The sequence below is a fragment of the Colobus angolensis genome, unplaced genomic scaffold (assembly GCF_000951035.1).
Source record: "Colobus angolensis palliatus isolate OR3802 unplaced genomic scaffold, Cang.pa_1.0 Scaffold70, whole genome shotgun sequence".
Lineage (NCBI taxonomy): Eukaryota > Metazoa > Chordata > Mammalia > Primates > Cercopithecidae > Colobus > Colobus angolensis.
Genome location: NW_012120710.1, coordinates 2,787,725 through 2,812,696, shown reverse-complemented (window position 1 = coordinate 2,812,696; position 24,972 = coordinate 2,787,725). Strand labels below are relative to the sequence as shown.

The window sequence follows — 24,972 nt, the reverse complement described above, 5'->3', positions numbered from 1 at the left end:
GTAGTTCTCATGTTATGGTTTTCTCTCTATCAGTTCTTTTAAGGTCTTCCCTGCAATGATTATTCTAGTTATCCATTCATCCATTCTTTTTTCAAGGTTTTCAGTTTCTTTGCACTGGTTACATAGTTCCTTCTTTAGCTCTCAGAAGTTTGATCGACTGAAGGCTTCTTCTCTCCACTCGTCAAAGTCATTCTCCATCCAGCTTTGTTCCGTTGCTGGTGATGAGCTGCGTTCCTTTGGAGGGGAAGATGTGCTCTGATTTTTTGAATTTCCAGCCTTTCTGCCCTGCTTTTTCCCCATCTTTGTGGTTTTATCTGCCTTTGGTCCTTGATGATGGTGACGGACTGATGGGGTTTTGGTGTGGGTGTCCTTTCTGTTTGTTAGTTTTCCATCTAATAGTGAGGACCCTCAGCTATAGGTCTGTTGAAGTTTGCTTGAGGTCCACTCCAGACTGTTTGCCTGGGTATCAGCAGCGGAGGCTGCAGAAGATAGAATATTGCTGAACAGCGAGTGTTGCTGTCTGATTCTTGCTCTGGAAGCTTTGTCTCAAGTGTGTACCCTGCCATGTGAGGTGTCAGGGGTTGGTCTGCTCCTAGTGGGGGATGTCTTCCAGTTAGGCTACTCAGGGGTCAGGGACCCACTTGAGTTGGCAGTCTGTCCGTTCTCAGATCTCAACCTCCATGCTGGGAGATCTGCTGCTCTCTTCAAAGCTGTCAGACCTGGGCATTTACCTGCCCCTGTCAGGGGCATTTCTGCTGCATTTTGTTAACCTATGCTCTGTCCCCAGAGGAGAAGTCTACAGAGGAAGGTCAGCCTCCTTGAGCTGTGGTGGGCTCCACCCAATTCAAGCTTCCTGGCAGCTTTGTTTACCTACTTAAGCCTCAGCAATGGCAGGCGTCCCTCCCCCAGCCTTGCTGCTGCCTTGCAGTTAGATCTCAGACTGCTGTGCTAGCAATGGGGGAGGCTCCGTGGGCATGGGACCCTCTGGGCCAGGTGTGGGATATAATCTCCTGGTGTGCCGTTTGCTAAGACCCTTGGTAAAGTGCAATATTAGGGTGGGAGTTACCCGATTTTCCAGGTGTTGTGTGTCTCCATTTCCTTTGGCTAGGAAAAGGGATTCCCTTCCCCCTTGTGCTTCCCAGGTGAGGTGATGCCTTGCCCTGCTTCAGCTCTCGCTGGTCGGGCTGCACCCGCGGACCAACACCAACTGTCGGACACAACCCAGTGAGATGAACCCGGTACCTCAGTTGAAAATGCAGAAATCACCCATCTTCTGTGTCACTCTCGCTGGAAGCTGGAGGCTGGAGCTGCTCCTATTTGGCCATCTTGGGCGTAACCCCTGGAAACTATTATCAGCTATACTGTTTTCTGGTTTCCTCAACACCTCTGGCAGCCTTGGCTCTCAGAGTGCTCCTAAAGTCGCTAGGTTCTTGTTTTCATCCCTGTTAGTATCTAAGGATACAGCATCAAGAAACATCCTATATCTTTTATGCTTAGATGCTAACAGGAATGTAAACAAGAACATAGCAACTTTAGGAGCACTCTGAGTGTAGGTATATAAGTATAGGTATAATTATAAGTATAGGTATATAAACATAAGTGTATATAAATATGGATATATAGACATATGTTCCTATTACATACAAACATTTTCCTTTCCACTAATATAACCAAGATTTGACTGCCAAAATAAAAAGTTGAATGAGCCCGCTTGTCCTCCTCTCCCAGTCGGCACCACAGTGGTGGCTGCCCGGCGTGGTGTCGGTGGGTCGGTTGGTTTTTCTCTCACCGTTGGTGTCTGTGTGGTTGAATTGCCCGCCATGGCTGAGCTGGATCCATTCGGCGCCCCTGCTGGCGCCCCTGGCGGTCCCGCCCTGGGGAATGGAGTGGCCGGTGCCGGCGAAGAAGACCCGGCCGCGGCCTTCTTGGCGCAGCAGGAGAGCAAAATTGCAGGCATCGAGAACGACGAGGCCTTCGCCATCCTGGATGGCGGCGCCCCCGGGCCCCAGCCGCACGGCGAGCCGCCGGGGGGTCCGGATGCTGTTGATGGAGTAATGAATGGTGAATACTACCAGGAAAGTAATGGTCCAACAGACAGTTAGGCAGCTATTTCACAAGTGGATCGATTGCAGTCAGAACCTGAAAGTATCCGTAAATGGAGAGAAGAGCAAATGGAACGCTTGGAAGCCCTTGATGCCAATTCTCGGAAGCAAGAAGCAGAGTGGAAAGAAAAGGCAATAAAGGAGCTAGAAGAGTGGTATGCAAGACAGGACGAGCAACTACAGAAAACAAAAGCAAACAACAGGGCAGCAGAAGAAGCCTTTGTAAATGACATTGACGAGTCATCCCCAGGCACTGAGTGGGAACGGGTGGCCCCGCTGTGTGACGTTAACCCCAAGTCTAGCAAGCAGGCCAAAGACGTCTCCCGCATGCGTTCAGTCCTCATCTCCCTCAAACAGGCCCCGCTGGTGCACTGAAGAGCCACCCTGTGGAAACACTACATCTGCAATATAATCCTACTCAGTGAAGCTCTTCACAGTCATTGGATTAATTATGTTGAGTTCTTTTGGACCAAACCTTTTTGTCTTTAGAGTTGATCATTGTTTGTGATTGCATGTTTCCTTCAGCTGTGTTCTCCCTGGCATTCAGAGAGGAGGGGGAGAAGTAAGAGGAAGGGTAGGGAAGCCTCCCAACAGTAGCCTCAACCTGTGCTTTTGTGCATTATTCTGAGAATAAATTTCTGTTTCAAACTGTAAAAAAAAAAAAAAAAAAGTTGAATGATATTATGTGTGCTGAAAGCCTCAAAATACTTCAGGCAAATACTTTGATTTTGGATTCCATTAATTGAAAGAACCTTTTCTTTCCTATTTATGGAGTACCAGAGAAAAAGAACACTGAACCAAAAATGAAGAGACTGGAGTTTTACCCCCAGTTTTGCCACCATTATATTTATTGTGTGACCTTGGAGAAGCCAGTCAATTCTTCACACTCAAATGCTCCCATCTGCACAATGTTGGCAATAGACTACAGAACCTTCACAATCTCTATTCACCCCATATTCTCTGACAACAATATTTTCTTTCTTTGTGTGTGTGTGTGTGTGTGTATTTATACTGATCAATATGCAATATCTGAAACTGCTTTTGAAAATGTAAATTACTCAATTGACCCACTAGGTGGTAGCAAATTTCTGGTTACTGAATGATTGCAGGCTTCCAACCACTTTCATAACCTTGTTAATGCTGACATCAAGAAGTTAGTGAAAAGGACTTTGCCTTATTTGTCAAAAATCATGAGTTTTACTCTCAGTTCTGCCATTTACTACTTGCATCTTGGACAAATGAGTATTGCAGGGTTTTTGATTTCCCGCCATAAAATCAAAGGGACTCTTGCAGATCTAAAACTTTTTGCCTATTGTTACCATAATAAAAAACAAGACATTTAAACAGTAATGTCCTCCTTTTTACTTTGAGTCATTCAAGCAGTCTGAATGTGACAAAAAGAAAAATTCCATTTTCTATCAAGTAATTAATATTTTTTAGTTTCCTCATCTAAAAATTAGGGGAAATAATAGTATTCATCCCTTAAAGGGTATTGTAATGATTAAATAACATCACACAAATACAGCAGTTAATAAATGTTAGCAACTATTTTGGGCAGTGAGTTTTTTTTAAAAACTATTATGTTTTGGTCCCTTGCCATTTGGATCCCCTTAGATCATTCACCACTCCTCTCTCCTAATAATTGTATACATAAGCCAGTGGCTATGGACTGGTTCAGAGACTGCACAGAACAGCCATGGGCCCAGAAATACTTCATGGAATCCTCTCTAGTCTAAGATGCTGTAAAAATTTCCATATCCTTGATCTGTAAGTCCAGAAGGAACCTAGGTCTTTTAGTTTAGTCCACCTTTGCTAAAATTTCTCAACAGGGCCATCTAAGAGCCCTCTGATCTGGGTTTGCAGCCAGTGTTCACTTAGATTCCCCTTAACCAGTGGAGAGTCAGCCTGAAGGCCTCCAGGTAAACATAGTGGGCTTCCAACCTTAGCAAAAATCTACACAGACCAGTAACTCTTAAAGATACCTAACCTAGGTTGCAGAAGCCAAAGTGTTTGGTTCCTCCTTTAATTGTCTCTGTTTAATTACAACCATTATCAATTATATTGCTTCAATTAAAAATATTGTTACATATTATCTGAACACAGTAGCCATGTTCTCTTAAGTATTGTTTTCAATCCTTGAAGACCTGAAATGCCAAGGAGGACAGAGGCAAGAGGCACCAAGTCATCGAAGTAAATAAAATTCCCAGGCTCCACCCTGCTCCTCTGCCCTCATTAGTTATCATCACTTTTGAAAATATTTGATATGATAACTTAGCAGAATTAAGGTAAAAAAAGCAGAGCAAATACTAACTATAGTTATTACTAGGAACCACTCCCTTACTTGCCCTATGCCTTTCTTCCAAAAACTACACTGCAACATATTTCTCTATTTTCTTTTTCTTAAATAATTTATTGTTTAGCATTTATTTTGAGGCAGTATAGGTGCTTTTTGATACTTTACTCTGTGCAACAGGGTAAGCCCAATCAAAATATTAGTGCTGATAGGGAGCTGTGAGTCAGAAAATACGGCCCAAGCCAGGGCAAATGCAGCAGAGGATGCAGTCCAGACACTCAAGAGCAGAGTAGATCATAAGAAACCAGAATCAGGAAAGAGCGGGGTCTAGAAACACCCCCATATCTTTTATCCTTAGATGCTAACAGAGATGAAAACAAGAACCTAGAGACTTTAGGAACACTCCAAAACCTCAGGCTGCCAGAGATGTTGAGGAAACCAGAAAAGAGTGTGGCTACCCCGTTAATGAGTCAGTGTTAAGAAATCTGTCTGCTTACACCAATGGCTCTTGTTCACTGAAGGATGCCTCAGGACTTCCAAAAAGGCTAATAAGATTAAAGTAGTTCTCGAATGCCCATCCCACATTTAGAAATAGGATTGAATACAAAATTGGAGAAAGGGGGAAAGGGATATAAAAAAGGCTGACCTCCAATTATGTATTCTTTAGCTCAGGGAACATTCTGCAGACACAAACCAACTATCACTAGCTACACTGTGAACTCACTGAGGGCAGACACCAAACCTGGGCTACTCTTTCTATCACCAGTGACCAGTCTGGTACCTGCCACACATATGCTCTCAAAGAATGTTTGCCTTCATTACTGCTGTTGTGGATGATGCAACTGAGTATATACCAATGTGAAAGCTTTTGATATTGTCTTGCTTCTAAATGACCAAAGTGCATGATTCTGACCTTTAACCCTCTCCTAACCTTCACGCTGAACATGCATGTGAGCATGTGAACGTTTAACCACTCCAAATAGGAAGTAAGACCAGAGTGCAGGCTTTAAAGGGATGTAAACTCCCTGTGTGTCTATTACACTTGGTGGCTCCTAACACCCTGAACACCCTTCCAGCTAATGATGAGCTTATAGAATTGCTTTGTAAACATGGTCCAATAGGCTGGAAGCCAGAAGATCTATACCCTAAGCCTAGTGTTGTCACCTGTTAGCTGTATAATCTGAAGCAAGTCACTTAACTCTATTTGCTTTTCTTTTTTTATGTTAGGTCAATTGCCTCTAATGTTTATTTCAGGGACAATATTCTGATTCTAAGCTGGTCATAAAGAAGAGAAAATTGGATTTAACAGGGCCAACTAGTGTTCCTGATCTTTATAAATTCCCACACAGTCTTTGCCTCGCCCTAATCCACATACTTTGCAGTGTGTGAACAACTAAACTGCTTACGGGAGGATTAACTGGTAACATAAATGCAAGGAGTATTCCACCAAATTACATGTAATCATCTTTTTGTGTACTTTAGGGCAGGAGTAAACTCTTGCCATTTCAACACACTCTGAATTGGTTAGCTAGCAGCCTAAGAAACAAACTTAAAATAACTTTAAGTGAAGCTATAAAATATAATAATTTTATGCTTCATCCAATAAACCTTATATGCAATGGTCTTTAAGTTTACTACAGATGTCATGTGAAATAATGATGAAATTAGCAAATGTTGACAGATTAAACAATCAAGTAGACAACTGACTGGAAAAATGGGCCAATGGAGGTAGAATTCTGTTTGCAGATACTCAAGTTTGCAGCCCTGTGCCACTGAAGGTTGGGTCCAGAGTATAAGCAGAGAGATTTTCAGTGAGAGAAGGGTGACCACGCCTTTTTCACACTAATGAGAGATGAAAAGGAAAGGATGAGCACAGATATAGGTAGGATTGTTTTATCATGGTGATTGGAAATTGAGGGAATTTTGTAATGATTAAAGTAACTACGTGTCCTAGCTTGCCTGAAACAATCTTGGTCAATATTCATTGTCTTGGTATCAAGTTATAAGAGCGTCCCCTTTGACTCTCAAAGCTGTCTCAGTCTGGATGAGAAATTATATGGTCACCCAACTTGGAGTGGCTTTTTGTTTTTCCTCAGTAGCATTGGAGGTGGGATGTGGGCACAGATTTCAGGAATGTGAAAAGGTATGAAATAATGGCTGTGGAGAACAGGAGAGAAAGCTGACCACAGTAAAAGAGGATATAAGGCTGAATTACAGGCCCAAGGGATTCGGGACTTCGAGTATTTAGAGGCACCATTGTATATCTGTCACTGTACAATAACCCTCTAAGACCTGCAATAATGTGCCTATTTACAAGTAAGGAAATTGACTCAGAGAGGTCATATAGCTTATTCAAGGACACAGTGATAAGAGGTAGATCTTGGATTCAAAACCAGGTCTTTCTGATTCCAAGATGTGTGTACTTAATCACTACACTTTATTGCCATGGGGCCTCTGGGGGTTTTCGGTAGTTTGAAGTCCTACCTGCCTTCTTGACTACCGTGCTATATTGTCTATATTTTCTACATTTGTGATATAGAGTTGTCATTGCTTCAATTATACACATACATCTTTATATTCCAAATCTGTAAATTACACTTTTGGAAAAGACTTCTTTCATACCATGTGCAAATTTGAAAACAAAGCTAAGAGAATGAAGACCCTTGGGTATAAATGATTGCTTTGTGCTCTCAGCTGAATTATTACAACACATTGGTATGAGGAAAGGTTACTAGTAACATGTTACTAATAATAATTATCACAGGGCAGTTTGTATATGACTTATTTTGAAAAAAGAATTAGAGGAGATTCAAAATCATCTTTACATGTGTACAATGGGAGGAAGGCATGATCCCTATAAGTCTAAAAACCAAGACAAATTTTCTCCTTGCCTTCTCCTAATGCCAGATTTATCAATGATGGGAAAACGCTTACCACTTTACCACTTTCAAATTGCTGTATATATGCAAGGAGGGAAAGGGGGAATATTGATCTGGATTCTTTGAAGTGTTTAAGAAAAAATGCTACCTGGAACATCAAAGGTTTATTGGTATTTTGTGTTGCTAAAAATAAATTTTCTATCACCTTTTGGATAGAAGGAGTAGGGCTTTTAGAGTAAACATTTTCATGAGCCTTTGCTTATACAAAGGTAATAGAAGATTGTGATCTGAAATGCTGAATTTGTAATAAATCTAAGTACTCCAAAAGGCAATGTAAAAAGCTATTTTCTGTGGTCACGGAAATAGATGTGGACTGATAGGTTTTAGGAATAGGATTTCCTACTTCTCTGCATTGCAATTACCTTATGTTTCCATAAACTTTCTGTTTATTCAACAGGTTTTTAATGAACTTGTACTACGTGCCAAGCAATACTGCACTGCACAGAGAGTAGTTATGAGATAGCAGGGGTGGGAAAAATGGTGGGGAAGCTGGGCAAAGCCACGACCAGGCGAAGGTAAGTTCTACCTGTGGATTCCCAGGACTTGTGAAGGAGTCTGCCCTGTGTGACTTCACATATGATAAGGACCCAGATGATAATTATTTGGGCATTGAAAGGAGGCCGAATCTAGGAAGCTAGTAGGCCCTTGTATCATGTCTATAATAATATGAATTTAATTCTCAAACTATCAGCTATATTACCTAGAGTGAGAGACAAAAAGATAGCATCAGAAATACTGCTAAGGGAATTGAGCTTAAATTTCACTTATGTGTATTGCATACATGAATGCCATCGTTTATCATGAGTGCGTACTGTGGATGACAGGTTGAGACTCACTGGTACCTCTGTTCACCAGGAATACCAGGAAAACTAACATGGAACAGCAGTGATATTTCAGTGTCATTTATTGAAAAGCAACATAGATATCCTCTATCTGACACAATCCTAGATTATATTTATCTTTAGCTATAGCCAGATGGAGATGTTTTTGTTTTCAACACAAGGGTACCCCTTTGTAAATAGTTCTTCAATCTACCCTATTTGATCATAGTTATATGATTAATCAAGTAACTATTCTTGAAACACTAAAATTATGTAAGAATAATTTTAGTTAATAAGGTACTTTCCCATCCATTATTTTATTTTATTTCTAAAGTTTTCTCCAGTAAAGAAATTATGTTCATTTTATTCCATATAAATCAATAATTATTGCTTTTCTGTGTTTCCTGTTTACATTTATCATTTTAAGACACACTTCCAAATTCAGTTTAGGCTTACATTTAATCATATGTGATGCACTTATTTGGTTTTCTAACCACACAGGCTATCAAATAAACTTTTAATCAAACCTGATATTTATGAAGTTTTTGACCTAAAACATAAAGTTATAGGCATCTGGCTAATATTAATGAGATATGTAGAATTTATAAAAACAAAATAAAACCATTTCAACTTTAAGTCACATATAAATAAGTTTTCTTTTGCTTATGTGTAAAACTTCTCCTTAGTTTCAGCTTTGCCTTACACAACTCCAGTACCTTTTTCTGTTCTGTGTCAGATTTCTAAAATTCATCAGTTAGTATGGTCTGCTATGGCAGTCATGCAAACAGCCTCCTAAAGATGTCCACATTCTAATCACAGAAACTTGTAAATATATTGAGCTACATGGCAAAAGGAATTAAAGTTGTGAATCAGCTGACCTTAAAATAGGGAAATTATTTTGATTTATCTGGGTGGGTCCAATATGATTACAATATGATTATCCAATGTAGTTGAGAATTTAAAAAAGATAAGGACTCAGATATATTGGAAATGGGGTGGAGGCCACTTGCGATGTTATCAAGGCCACTTTAGTTGTATGGTGGGGGTGGAAACCAGATGACAGTGGTTAGAGGTATAGTCAGAATTGAGGAAACAAGTAGAAAACTTGTAAATATATTGTCCTTAAAAGTGGAAGAAGGAAGCAGGGGAGAGGCAATGTTACTGGCTTTGAAGATGGAGAAAAGGGACCATGAGCCAAGAAATGTGAATGTCCTCTAAAAGCTGAAAAAGACAGCTTCAGCTATTCTTCCACCTTTCCCAGTTAAAAGCAAAAGTCCCTCCTCAACCCCATGTGTCATACCAATTATTACCCTGTTTTTTGCCTCTCTTTTATAGAAAGATCTACTGGAAGTTTTCTACTTGTTTCTTCAATTCTGACTATACCTCTAACCACTGTCATCTGGTTTCCACCCCCACCATACAACTAAAGTGGCCTTGATAACATCGCAAGTGGCCTCCACCCCATTTCCAATATATCTTAGTCCTTATCTTTCTTAATTCTCAACTACAATTGATAATATTGGTATTGCTGCCCTTCTCAATACTTTCTCCCATAATCCCCATGACACCTCATTCTAAGTTTCTGGTTATTATTCAGTGTCCTTTGTGAACTTCTCCTCTTTTACCCATCCCTTATCATAAGTGTTCTTCAAGGCTCTGCGGTAAGACCTTTTATGTTCACAATTTACGAACCCTTCCTACATAATCTCATCTACTCACATGGCATCAATTACTATTGTCGTACTAATGGCTTTCGACTATATGTCTCCAGCTAGATTTCTTTCATAGTTTTTAGATCAAAATGCCCACATCTTTTTAAATATTATGAAAACCTGAAACTCAACACAGCCAAAACTAATCTTTTTCAAAATATTTGTCCCAACTTCAGTGTAGTACTCAATACCAGTAAATGGTGGGAATAATCACTAGTTTCCCTGTCCAAAAAACTAGGAGTAATCTTTGGCTCTTTCTTCTCCCTCTTCCTCTATATTGAAACAGTTCTACTTTGTAAACATTGCTCAAATTCGTTCACTTCTTATCATTCCCATTGAACTACCCCAATTCAATTCATTATCATTTCTCATCTATATATGAGAGCAACTCTCTAGAAAGAAGCTGCAAATACCAGCTAAAAGTATGCCAGGGATATACCTGCCTTGCTTCCCCTTAAGGGTAGCCTGCCTAAAAATAAAGGTGACACAAAGGAAAGCAGAACAGAGAAGTAAAAAGGAAGCAGATGCCTCCTACAGCACACGAACCCCCTGGGTAAGCCATGCCTGAAGCCACATTTCTCCCTGGAAATTTCCAGTTATCTGAGCCACTGCATTTCATTTTTGGTTTTGATTTTTAAAGTTTACTGGATTTCCATAACTTTCAATTTGTAAGTCCTGACTTATAAAATTATTTGACTAGGACATAATCTACCTTTTACCCTCAGTTCCTAGCAGAGTACCTGGACATATACTGAATTTATTGAATGAATGATGTATATAAAACACTTTCCATTGAACTTTACATTCACACCAACAATGTGCTTTAATTTGCTCAAGAATTAAACTTATTTCAAACATATATTATGGATCAGGCACTAGCTAGATGCTTGGAATTCAGTCCTGAAGTAAACATACAAAAGTCTTACTCTAATGAAGTTTAGATTTAGTATGTCGAAAAATAAAAAGTAAAGAATTAAGGTGTGCTAGTTGGTACAGGATATCTTACTATTTTTCCATGAATCTTAGGAAAGCCACTTGGATTTTATACAGCGAAATATTATGCCTGAATCAAAGACATCCTCCAGTGTTTGTCTCTCAGCATAAGATATTTATATGAAAGAATTGAGGACATGGTATCCTCTAAAAATTAGGTACAAACAAACTCCAGGGCTTAAAATTCCATTAGAAACAAATTATTATTATAGAGTACTAAGGATTCAGGTCACAGAAACTCACTCAGTTCACTGACCCTTTAGCTCACTATTTAAGGAACCATGAAAAAGAAAAAAATGTTACTTAGAATAAGCAATCCTGGAGCTGAATACTGGATTCAAATAAAAGCTGTGTCTTCTTGGGAAAGTTTCCTGAACTTCCTAAACACTGTGTCCTCATTTGTAGAAGGAGGACCATTAATACCTGATTCACTAAACTTGTTCTGTTCACTTAAAACTTAGCCAGTGATCATTAAATTTTGGTTAAATGAATAAATGCTAATACAAATATTAAATGAGATGATATGTTTGAAAGCATTTGTAAGCTGTAATGTGCTATCTAAATGTGAGTTGCTTTTGGTATTGTCATCATTATTATTATTATTCCAGTGAGAGCCAGGGGTGTGGGATAGTCGATAAGAGAGTACTGGAAAGAGAAGGAAGTATGAGAACAAACTTGAAATGAGTCAAAGAAGAGTGGGCAAGGCTGCAACAAGCAACATTTCTAAGTAGAGTGCTTTCTAAGTAAAGGGAGTTTGTTTTCACTGTTTCCAGTCTCTGAGTTCTCCTTCTTTGGTGCCCTCATGGTTCTCGCCATAAAAACCCCTAATCCACCAGGCACAGTGGCTTATGCCTGTAATCCCAGCACTTTGGGAGGCAGAGACAGGAGGGTTGCTTGAGCCCAGGAGTTTGAGACCAACCTGGCCAACATAACAAAACCGTTTTAAAAATTAGCTGGGTATGGTGTCACACATCTATAGTCCCAGCTACTCGGGAGACTGAGGTGGGAGGATTGTTTGGAACCAGGGAGGTTGAGGTTACAGTAAGCTGTGATAGCACCACTGTGCTCCAGGCTGGGCGATAGAGGGAGACTGTCTCAACACAACTAAATAAGAAAACCCTAACCCCATACCCTGTTTAAAAACCAAAATTGCCTCTCACTCAGCCACACCACACTTTCCTCAACTGATTAAGTGATAATATTATAATGTAGTGGAAATGTTGCTATTTTTGTGCCCTGCCACTTTGGGTTGCATCTTGTTTTCCCTGTGACTGTCACCTCCTCTTTAGTTACTCCTTAAGGCTAAAGTCCCCCATGAGAGTAGTGGTCACAGCTGACATTTTTCTTTTTTGTTTTGCATTTTCCAATTTTTCTATAACAAATTGGAATATAATAAAAAGATAAATGCTGTTTTTGAAAATAGATTTTTTAAAAAGCTATTCCAATAAGCAAGGAGTAGCTTCCTTTATCTCCTTTGCTATCGGCTGCCACTTTAGCCTTCTAATGATCTGAATGAGTTTCCCTATAGTGACCATTCTCTATTTCTTGGAAAACTAAATTGAGCACAGTTGAAATCTAGATGTTCTAAACCTCAAATAACTTGCTTGCCCACCTCAGCTTTTGGAAATTTAGAACAGATCCATAATGGTTTTTTGTCTTGTCTTATGGAATGTTCAAAGTAAAGACTTAAGTTTGGGCAAAAACTCTATTTAAGTCATACTTTGGGATTCAAGGAAGAGGAAATTATCAGGAGAAAAGAAGCCTAAAGAAGTCTGTATCATACAGACTTTGTTTCTGCCATCTCGGAACCACTTTCCAAATTAACCTACTTAGCTTTACTATATAAAAATTTTATTATTTTCATTTAAGTGGGTAGTTTACTATTAAAATATAATTCATAGTCCAATAAATCTTAGCACAATAAACATCATGCCTATAATTAGCTATATTGACTGAATTTTTTGTCATTTTAATTGAAACAAACAACATTATTATACATTATCTGAATTGTATAAATCCCTGATATGGCATAGCTCTTGTTCATAACCTTCAAAAGAGGAAGTAACATTGGTCATGGACATAAGATCTTTAGGATAACTGAGGCCACACTAAGGATGAGGAGTGGATAGAGAAGTGGGTCAGACTTGGGAAGGAGAAGCCTGTGAACCATTGGTAGTGGAAGCACGCATTAATTCTAATAGTCAGAGACCTACAGGAGGTCAAAACTCAGTTCAGAGCATGTGAGGGGTCATAGCAAACAGGAGAGTCTATGAATCAGAGGTTAAAAGCATGGACAGAATTTGAATACAGGTGCTGGGTAAACTCAGCTAGCAGAGTCTGTCTATTTGCCAGCTTCCTGACACCCTGTGTCTATGTAATTCTTATTGAAACAGAGAGCAACCGGCGTGATAAGTCTAGGTCTGAAGAAGGGAGTATGTAATCAGAAGTATACAGATGAGAAAAGAGAAAGTAGAAAATTAAAGTTTTGGAAGAGGGGCAGATATACAAGACAAAGTTCTGTTAAATCAAAAAGGACCAAGATAAAAAACTAAAATGTCCAGTGTTTGAATTTGTGGATGGAATAGTCTGAGTATTATTGTAAGTCCCACCGTCCCCATTTCCCTATTGTACATTATTCTTAGACCTAACACACTATGGTGTATTTAAGTATTTTTAACAAACTTAAGAGAAAGGTAAGAAAAACTACCTTTCCTATGTTTAAAGAAAACAAATGTCCTACTAACAAACACATATTTTCCTGAAGGCTTTTTAAAAGACTTAATGTTTAGCCACAAACACATCTAGAATAGTTGTATAAGGGGATTGTATTAAACTATCTTCGTCTCAGAAAAATACAACGCCAGGAATTCACCAGTACATAAGTGAGACAGATATACTCTTTGGAACTAAAACGTTGCTATGCTGAAAAGAAGAAGCAATCTCGCCCTGAAATGATCAAGAGGAAACAGAACACTGAGATCCTATTACCTGAAAAGGTCCCAGAAAGCTTGAAGTGCCACTGCTTACAGATTTTTAAGTTTGGTCAAGCACTCCTCAAAGGCCATATGATTCTAAAAATAAAACAATAATCAATTAGGTCTTCTGAAAACTATTACTTTTAAAACACGTAAAAAAAAAAAAAACCAATGAAATCTAATTCTTTGTTTCCACACTTAAACAAAATCTACTTTCCTTTTCTGTTTTTTGATCCATTTTTCTCTCAATAAAATGGAGAGGAAGATATTTATAGAAGTAGAAATTGAGGCTTTTTAAAAAATAGAAATAAAATGGTCACATTATATGTCATCTAATGTGCTACTCTGTGTATCTCAGCAAACTGTGATAATCTCAGAATGGGAGACAACATGTGAAAATGCTAACAAGGGGAAACAGTGACAAGTTTACTCAGGAAGCTGGACTTTCAATTTGAAAATTTGTAAAAGAAGCCAACATGGGTTGATATGAATTTGGAGTTGAAAGCAGCATATTAAAATGGAGAAAACTATTCTGGAACAAGTAATGGGAAGCCTACCAATAGCTTGTTAATCTGACAAGCAACTTAGATTTTGGGGCGGTTTTGGACAAATGCTTACAATTAATTAACTCCTGAAAATCCCTGGAAACCAACTGACAAACTTGCCATTTCAAAGACAAACTCTTGGCCTTTGGCACAGTTCTTTTTAATACCAGTGGTGTGGAAGTAACAGGACAAGGGGAGTTCCCACAGCTACTTAGTAAAGTTTGTCTCCTTCTGGGAGTCTGGAGATCAGAGTTTGAACAGTGGTGGGACTTTTGACTAGTCATTTACCCTCTCTGGGTCTTAATTTCTTCCTCAGAGAATGAGAGTGTGATACAGTTAATTGCCCCAGTATTTCTTTTGGTAACAAAACCTTCAAATCTTACTTAGGCACAAGAATGCCCAGCTAGAGACTATCTTTCCAGCCTTCCTCATAGCTAAGAGAGGCCATGGGCTAGCAAGAATGATATTGTAATTTTTATTTCATTTCCTTAAAGACAAAGCCACTTGGCTTGGACTCTTCTCTGTCCCACTGGCTGGGAAATGGCCATAACTGGAGCCACCACCTATACCCAGGAATGAGACAACAGAGCCCCCCAGAAGCACAGGATCCTGACAGACAACGCTGGACAGAGATGCCCATCAGCCCTCCACTACTTAATTCTGGACTTTTACATGAAGAGAAGAAAAAATGCTTCTTTCTAATTCAAACTGCTTTAGTTACATTAGCTTAGCAAGAACCCTACACAGAAGGTCCTACACAAACCACCTCTGAAGTATGTTCCAGTAAATGTAATGGAAGAAACAGAAGTTTTGCCTTAGGACTAAAACAAAAAGAGTGAACCTTGCTATTCTGCCAATGATGATCACAGAAGCCCATGTGAAGGCTTAAGATCAATTTTTAAATGATAGCCTTTTCTTCTTTTTCTCAGCATCTCAGACTTACAGACCCCATCATTATATCTTTTAATTGCTCTGTTAATCACTTTCAGTATACCTCTACTTCACTATCATGCAGTATGACAATAGATTACCTTCATTATGAAGGCTATCTTCAAATTCCCACAGGCATTTAGTAAAGTTTCATTATCCTCAGACATAATCCTATGAGAAGATTAGATCACTTAAAGTAGTTTTCTGCCTATCAGCGTAAAGCAGCCAGGGAAGGCTTGCAGTTGATGTGAGGTTTGAAACCTGAAATTCTGCAGCTCACATGGGAGAGCCAGAAGGACCTCTGGGAGAATCAACTTAAGTTGACGCAACATTGCTTTTGCTTATGCAAGTCATTTCTCAACATGAACGTAAATAATGCTGTCATCGGCCAAGCACAGTGGCTTACGCTTGCAATCCTAGCATTTTGGGAGGCTGAGTTGGGCAGATTGCTTGAGCCTAGGAGGCCAGCCTGGGCAACATGGTGAAACCCCATCTTTACAAAAAAAAAGAAATTGGCCAAGTGTAGTGGTGTGCACAGTCCCAGTCTCTCAAGAGGCTAAAGCAGGAGGATTGTTTGAGCCAGGGAGGTCCCGGCTGCAGTAAACCAAGATCACACCTCTGCACTCCAGCGTGGGTGACAGAGTGAGACCCTGTCTCAAAAATAAAAACCTAACAACAATAACAAAAGTCGTTCTCATCATTTTGTAGAAGCCCAAACATAAATACTTGAGTTTACAGAAATTTTACAGTCATGCACAAGTTGTCTTTTTATTAATTATTCAACCTTTTATTAGCAATTTTTTTCAATTGAAGCTTAATGTAAAGTCTCAATAATCTGAAAAGATTAAGAGTTATTTGACTAAATTGAATGCTTTGTGCAAATTTAAACTTTGATGTCTAAAGGAGAAAAATACATTAAGGATGACAGATGGATTCAGAAGCATAGAAAATTTCCCAAGAGAGCATTTTGTACAAGAAAAGACCTGGACCTCTCAAAGGCCAGCTAAATGACCTCTATGAACATGGGGTAGGGAGAGCTGATATATACGGGGAGAACTAAAGAGATGCCAAAAAGGAAAGTGGAGGCATCCAGTATGTTGTGCCACCTACTAATTCATCTCCCACATTGAATCCAGGGCAGTCATTTAAAATCACAAATATGATCATTTCCACTCCCCTGCTTAAAATTCATAAATAGTTTTCCATGGCCCTTAGAAAAAAAGTACAAAATGCTAAGTTCAACTAAAAGTGTGTTATGTGCTTGAACCCTAATTACCTTTCTGAGATCACATCAAACCATTATCCCCATTCCTCTCTCAAGGCTAGGCATGTCTGCCCAAAATGTCATATGTTGAAGTTCTGACTCCTCAGAATGTGACTTATTTGGAAATAGAGCTGTGGCGGATGTCATTTGCTAAGATGAGGTCCTTCTAGAGTATAGTGGGCCTTCAACAGTGTCGTTATGAAAGGGGGAAACTTGGACCTAGGCTCATACAAGGAGGATGTCATGTGAGAATGCAGGCAGAGATGGGGATGATGTTTCTACAAGTCAAAGGGACCAAGGATTGCCAGCAAATCACCAGAAGCTGGAGGAGAGGCATGAAACATTCTTCCTCATAGCCCTCAGAAGGAATAAACTCAGCTGACACCTTGATCTTGGACCTCTAGCCTTCAAAACTGTGAGGCAATAAGTTTCTGTTGTTTTAAATGACCCAGTTTGCTGTACTTTGTTATAATAGCCCTAGGAAAATAATGCAATGGAATTCTCTCCACTCTTTGTATGGACCTTTGTCCATGATGTTCCCTTTATCTAATAGAGCAACTTCCCTCATCTTTTCCTGGCTAAGACAGCCTTGAGTGTTGCTTTAAACAACATTTTCTCTAGAGGGAGACCTTCTTTAACTTCCCATACTAGGTAAGATCTATCTTCTCTCCACACTACATTTACCCCAACTTTTACAGGACCTCGCACTTCTTCAAAACCCTGGTTTCTTCTGAACTATTTCATTATTGACTTAATGTCTATCTCCTGCATTTGACTGTAAACCTAGGCTGGGACTGTGTTTGGCTTATTCATGTCTATGTTCTCTGTGCCTAGATCAGCAGCTGGTACATAATTTTTGCTCAAGAAACATTCATTGACTGGCTTCCTTCATTTTAACTTGGATGCCTCTGTTTCCAAATATTGTTTCAAAGATCTCACATCCTTAGTAATAATTCCCACCAAAATATTTCTACCCTCATGTATATATTCATGTGCCTGAAGGCAGCCTCATATTTCTATAATTCGTTATTGTCATACCTAACATTTTATTCCATTCCACCACACATCTGTATAAGCAATAATATTTGTAAATGTACTAGGCTCCAGGAATGTTTTTGATTTGAGTTCTATATTACTGAAAAGAATCTTAATTATTTGGCAAGCTGACATCCTCATAAGATTCTATCTGCCCAGTAAGACATATGAGAGAAATGTGAGATAGAACACTAAAGGAATGAAGCACTTTTTATAAAAACAAACACTTGTTTAACCCGTGTCTCCTGATATGAAAACTTCTGATGAGGTACTGAAGTGAGGGGTTTGGTGAAAACTATCTAGAATCTATAGAATAGCAAAAGTTAATCTCAAGACATCAATATCTGTATCTATCCATATGCCTGCCTATCTATGTATATTTGTAAAAAGACAAAAAGAACAAATGGTTTGGGATAGGTTATTTGTACCTGTCTGGTTAATTTTAACTTAGTCTGATTTTTTATTCTTGAGGAATTGCACCAATTTTTGAAAAGAGTCTGTTTAAACAGACAGACTCAGAAACATTTCTATCAAGAAGCTTTCGGTGAGTGTGTTCACTGAGTAGAAACATTTTGATTTATCCTAGAGAAACAAATCTGAATAAATGTAAATTTGACAAATATTTCCCTAAGAGGATAATAGCTGGATACACTACATTACTTATTATGTTTTCAGACAGGTCCTGCTGGTCACAGAAGAACAAAGGGTGGTAAGTTCATTTTGATTTCCATCATACAGTCGCATACAATATGGTAAAGTCTACTACTCTTGGGTACGAGAAGATCACAAGGTGACTAAATTTGCCCTAGTCTTCATTTAGTAAATATTTTGTAGGCATTTATTCCATGTCAGCTATTGCAGCAAATCCTGTTAATGCAAGTTGAGTAAAAGTAACAGTAACAGCAAGAATCACTGATTTTTATCACTGGTTCATTATGTGCCAGGCACTACACTAAATGCTTTAAATGCATCCTCTCCTTTCATCCTCACCGCAGCCTTGTGACAAAAGTACTATTATTGTCTTTATTTTATGGGGAATGTAAATCTCAGAGAGGTCTGAGATTTTTTATAAACTTGACCTTGTAATTTTTACAAGGTTGTAGAGCTAGGATTTAAATACAGCTCTGTTTTACTCCATTGCCTAAGTTCTCATCCAATACTACTTCAATTGTACTGCTTCACAATATAGCATGGCTCAGTTACTAAAATTCTTTCCCCAAATCCATAAAATTCAAGTTGGGATTTTGACCTAAGAAAGATAATGTAAAAGTGGGTTTGAGAAAGGGGATTTAATTCCACGGTAATACAGAAATGGCATTAAGTAATCTTTCTTAGAATGAGTTTATGGACCATTTCACATAAGCTCTCCAAGTTCAAAAGTCAGGATTATAGTAATTTTGGCTTGACTCAAGTGACTAAAAAAACAGAATTGAAAGAAAGGGCCTTCAGAACTTCAAGTTCTGTGTGTGTGTATGAGTGTGTGTGTGTGCATGCAAAATCAAAAGAGTATAGAAAAGAAAGCTGGAGTTTTAAGTCAATAAATAAATCCATTCTGGTTTTCAGTCACTAAAGCAAGAAAAAAAAAATTGAGTCTGCATACATTTCTTGGTAAGGGAGAATCCAAAGCTTTCCTGAGTTCTCTAAAAAGATTTTGACCCAAAATTATGAGCTAAAAGTGGGGAAAAAACATTTTTCAAGAATCCAAAGAGAAGATAGTATACAAATGTAACTATTAGTTGAACTCAGAATTCTGGAAATGACTGTAAAATGACTGTGGAGAATAATTGGCTGCTGAGCCTGTGCATCCCTGACATGTGTCATTTTGGCATTTTATCTGTCAGGTCTCTTCCCCACCATTGATCTTTCCTTCTGTGAATTTAATACTCCTGGCCTCTCTCTGCCTCCCTCACTCATTTAGTTCCAGATACATAGAAAGACTTAACCTATCAGTGAATTTGGGAGAGTAACTGAATGGAAGCTTCCAGGAAACAGGCTCCCCTCTGCAGCTTGGGAAGAAATTACACTTGGAGTGGGAAACTCCTGCCCTATTCTAGTGCAAATGAAGCTGAATAGATGCCCTTCAAATTCTAGATACAGCATCAGGGGGCCAACTTATCCAGAGACATAGTCAAATTATCTAGTTTTATTAGTAATTAAGGTCATTTTTGAGACCTCTATATACTAATCCTTTTTTTTTCTGCTCTTCACTTGTTCTGAAACTGAATGTGGAAGTAGTGTTATTTATTTATTTATCAGATTATTTATCTGATAAATAATCAGATTAATAATAAACAAATTATTTATTTAAAAATTTATTGATTATTTATCAGACCTTTTCATAGGATCCAAAACTATACATAAATACATAACAATACCTGGCAAATAGAATGCAAAAACAAGTGTTTCTCCTTGGCATATTCCTGAAGTAAACAACTAGAAGTGAATAGAGGAGACTTACAAAAGCCCAGAGAGGTGACAACAAGAGTTTCTAGCCCTAATTCTGCAGCCAATGCAAACATTTGATAGAAGAGAATTCTAATTAACATTGAGGCAATAAGGGGGGATATTCTGACTAATAGAAGAAAGTCTTCTAGGTATTGTTCAGATATTTTATCTTCTAGCCATCCCATCTTTTATCTTTCATTTTCTTTTCTACCCATGATAACTGAAGCAGGAATTGTACAGGGCATGTGTTTTGCTCACATCTTATTTCAGAGAGCATAATGGACCGGGGCTCCAGCTTGGAAATCTGTACCAGAGTTTGCTTCAAGGCTACTCCTCTCACAAGCTGCTCCAGCCAGTGACTAACTGATACTAAGGCAGATCCCATTCCAGAGAGACACTGGGCTTTTCTTTGGCCAACTTTGTATTGAGGATTTCCTGGTGGCTTTGCCAAAACTGTGTGGCACTCCACACAACATTCACTCCACGCAACATTCACTGGCGCTCTCTGTCTTTCACTCGGGGTTAGATGTGCATAGTGGTCAGGAGGTTCTCCTATTTTCATCACACAAGCATGTTCCCCTAATAGAGTTTATATGTCTAATCTCATCCTAGTATCTGCTTCTTGGAGGACCCTGAGGGAAAGTTTTACAGATAGCACAAATAGAATTCATTCGTATTGGAAAAGAGCCAGAGCGACCAGCATTTATACAACTTTATAAAATAATAAAAGAACAGTTAGCAAAAGCTTTAGAAGATAGTTAATACAGCTTTATAGCCAATGCAGGGTGGTCCTATACTTTAAAGGAAAGATTTTGTGTAATGTCAGAAAGAAATAATAGCACTTGGATTTGTCAGAACTGTTACTGACTCTGTCTAGCAAGCATGGGTATGGGAGAAGGGTTAGCATGGGGTTTAGTTGAGAATGAATTTTAGGTGCAGACCCAAAACAAAGAAAGAACACAGAGACTTTCCTAGTCACACCGACCATGAGTTTTATCAGCACCACTTAAAGAAGTAATTGGTGATTAGCACTAGAAATGCATGATTTAGCTTTATTCAGTGGGTTTCCAGAGTGTGTAGAACAAGAAATAACACCTCTTACAGATTGGTGCCTCAACAAGATATATTCTTGTTTATATGTGGTACTTTTCCAAAATAAATCTGAGCCTTGCCAATCCCCTCCATTATATCATACCTCAGAGACAAGTGGAAGTGCAGAATTTTGCACCTGCTCTGTGGTGCATTGGTAAGCAGACTCTAGAGCTGTGCTGTCCAATACCATAGCCACTAGCCACATGTAGCTATTTAAATTTAAATTATAGGCCAGGTGTGGTGGCTGAGGTCTGTAATTCCAGCACTTCAGGAGGCTGATGTGGGCAGATCACTTGGGGCCAAGAGTTTGAGACCATCCTGGCCAACATGGCGAAACCCCATCTCTACTAAAAGTACAAAAATTAGCCAGGTGTGGTGGTGGACGGCTGTAATCCCACCTACTCAGGAGGCTAAAACAGGAGAATCACTTGAATCTGGGAGGCAAAGATTGCAGTGAACTGAGATCATGCCACTATACTACGGCCTGGGCAACAGAGTGAGACTCTGTCTCAAAAAAAAAAAAGAAAAGAAATTTAAATTATTAAAATTTGAGCAAAATTTAAAATTCAGTTCCTCACTGCACTGTCCACATTTTAAATGCTAAACAGTCATATATGACTAGTGGTTTCTGCATTAGACAGCACAAATATAGAATATTTTCATCATCAAAAAATATATATACTTTTTGTGACAATCTCGCTCTGTCACCCAGGCTGGAGTGCAGTGGCGTGATCTCAGCTCACTGCAGCTGCAACTTCTGCCTCCTGGGTTCAAGCGATTCTTCAGCCTCAGCCTCCTGAGTAGCTGGGATTACAGGTGCATGCCATCACACCGGGCTAATTTTTGTATTTTTAGTAGAGACGAGGTTTCACCATGTTGGTCAGGCTGGTCTCGAACTTCTGACCTTGTGATCCGCCCTCTTTGACCTCCCAAAGTGCTGGGATTACAGGTGTGAACCACTGCGCCTGGCCCCCCCCAAAAATTATTTTAAACAGTCCTGTTCTGGAGGAAGTATTTTGGGGCAGAATAGTAACCTGACTTCTTAAAGTGATTCTGTCACCTCTGGTGTGGGGAGAGAGTATAGGGTCACTGTTACAGCACAGCTCCTTCTCACATCTACTAAAGATGCATAAAGACTGTGCCACAGTTTTTAGAAGCCACAGAGGAAGTCTCAGTTTCTTCTGGGATAATGATGAGTAACCAATAAATTCCATTGAAATCTTTAGTTTATTTAATTCTTTTCCCATGCATTGCTTAATGAGATTAAGACTTAGGACAATGGAAACTCCAGGTAAGTAAGCAATGGGCTGGCAAAGGGATGAACCAACCCTATTTGGAAAACCACATGGACATGGGAATCAGCATAATGTTTAGTCTGTCTTAGAAGAACCACAGCTTGGAAGACTCCTGTACCTAGAGGAAGAAACTGAGCTTCAAGTGAGGAGTGGAGAGGAGGCCTAGCCTACTCTTTAGAGACACGCTGGTCTGAAAGAGTTTAGGTGTGCAAATGCTGTTGATCTTACAACAGAAAATTAGCATCTCAATAGAAGGGAATCTTTCTGCCAGAATTGTTGATTCTGCTGGGGAAAAAAATGCAGTCACTGACAAACCCAACTAAGAAACTCCAAGGCTTTCCTGCCAATATCTAGGTGATCAGGGAGAGCAGTGGGTGAGATGACTGAGAGAGCACATCACGTAGGAAGAGATGCTGGACAGAATAGAGAGCCACAGAACTGCACTTAGAATATCTAAGACCATGTTTCTATAGGTCTTATATTGGTACTTTCGTCATACTCCCATGACTTCGAAGATTCCATGTACTTCAAATCAGTTTGATTCCATGGTTCCTGTTGCATTTCTTGGCCTTTACTAAGTTCATTCCTGATTTGGCTTAGGTTTATTTCCTGCTGCATTTTTTCCCTTTAAAACAGGGCATCTCTGCCCACTAATGCCTTGACTGTGATTGTCTTTCTCCTACTCACACTCTTCTCCATATTCTCAGCTCCAGGCTGATCTACTCTCTTTTGTCTACCAAGACAGACTTGCTCACACTGGTACCAATAAGTTCTGCCTCTCAATCCAGAATTATGGATGGGACAGGATGCATTTTCTAAGAATGATCAATATATACAGTTTACCTTCCAGAGGATTGATTAAGAATTCTTTGGCTTCCTCAGCTTCATTTGTTATTTTAATCTTTCATTAAATTAACCATGCATTGATTCATTCAATCATTCAGTAAACATTTACTGAGGGTACATGATGCATCCAGACACTCGTTTAGCCCTGGAGATACAGTGGAGAACAAGACAGACAAATGTCCTGAATATAGCTGCTTATGTTGTAGTGGGGAAAGACAGATCATACAACAAAGAGAAAAGTAAATTGAATTCTTTCCAACAGTAGCAATTGCTATTTGAAAATAAGGTGGAGTAATGAGATACATAATACTGGGGGAAGTGATCAATTTAAATACATTGATCAATGATGTTCTCTTAGAGTAGATGAAAATTGAGCAGGAACATGAATATTGAAAAAAAGTCCATCATGTAAAAGTCTAGAAGGCCTGCCCATGCTGAGAAAACAGCAAATGTACAGGCCCAAAGATGTGAGTGAACTTAGCATGTTCAAGAGAAAAAGATCAGTGTGGCTGGAACAGAATGAGGAGAGATTGAAAGGAGAAAAAAAAAAAATGGAGAGTTAGGATCAGGAGTTTCTACCAGAGAGTTTGAATTTGATTCTAATTGTAAAGGAAGATCACTGAAGGGTTTGGAATAGGGTAGCAATGTTCTTTAACTTCGGTGTTATAAAGAGTTCTCCAGGCAATATATATAATTTATATCAGTCAAGGTCCCAGCAAGAAAAAGAGCCACACTCAAAAAGCGCTTAACTAAAGAGAGATCAATGAAGGGATGACATGTGGAGGCATGAGTAGGATTAAGGAACCCAACAAGGGTTAGTGAAGTACCCAGAGCAACAGAGAAGAGCTTTTACCCCAAAGCCTGAAGGGACAAATGGAAGAAAAAGGAGTATGTAAGCCTTGGGAGAGCTGAAACAAGAGAAGACTACCCCTCAAGAGCTGTTATCTATAGAGATATACAACCACTGCCAACTCTGCAAGGGAAGATGGGGCAAAAGAAATACCCCTTTCCCTTCTTTTACCCTCCTACCTTCTACTGGGACTCAACTTTCTGGACCTTCAACCTTCTACTGGAACTCTCAACCATCAACGCAAGAGAGTCAGGCAAGTGAACCCAGATAACTCCTTTCATAATGGTCAGCTACCAAATGGTCAAAATAGGGCAAAAAAGAATAGGGAATGAATACAGAAGGTGAGAAAGGAAGCAAAGAGAACAGATTAAATCAGATTAAAACAGAATGGAGTAAATCTGTGAGATTTAGAGGAGCAAGAGTAAATCTGTGAGAAACAATTTAGAACACAGCATGATAATAAGTGCTGTGAAAAATAAACTTACAGTATAATATAAAAAAGATTTTCCAGGCTGGCCTCGCTGTCTCATGCCTATAATCCCACACTGGAAGGCCAAGGCAGGTGGATCACGAGGTCAGGAGATAGAGACCATCCTGGCCAACATGGTGAAACTCCGTCTCTACTAAAATACGAAAAAAAAAAAAAAAAATTAGCTGGGCCTGGTGGCACCACCTGTAGTCCCAGCTACTCAGGAGGTTGAAGCAGGAGAATCACTTGAACCCAGGACGCAGAGGTTGCAGTGAGCCAAGAGCATGCCACTGCACTCCAGCCTGGTGACAGAGCAAGACTCCATCTCAAAAAAAAAAAAAAGAAAAGATTTTTCAATATTAGCTA

General features: G+C 39.2%; 1 pseudogene across 1 annotated transcript; it reads left to right on the top strand.

Moving 5' to 3' along the window:
* The first annotated feature begins 1,820 nt into the window (after window positions 1–1,820).
* LOC105501272 lies at window positions 1,821–2,772 on the top strand (annotated as a pseudogene). The gene has a single exon (XR_001000164.1). The product of XR_001000164.1 is annotated as a clathrin light chain A pseudogene (transcript).
* The last annotated feature ends 22,200 nt before the right edge of the window (window positions 2,773–24,972 follow it).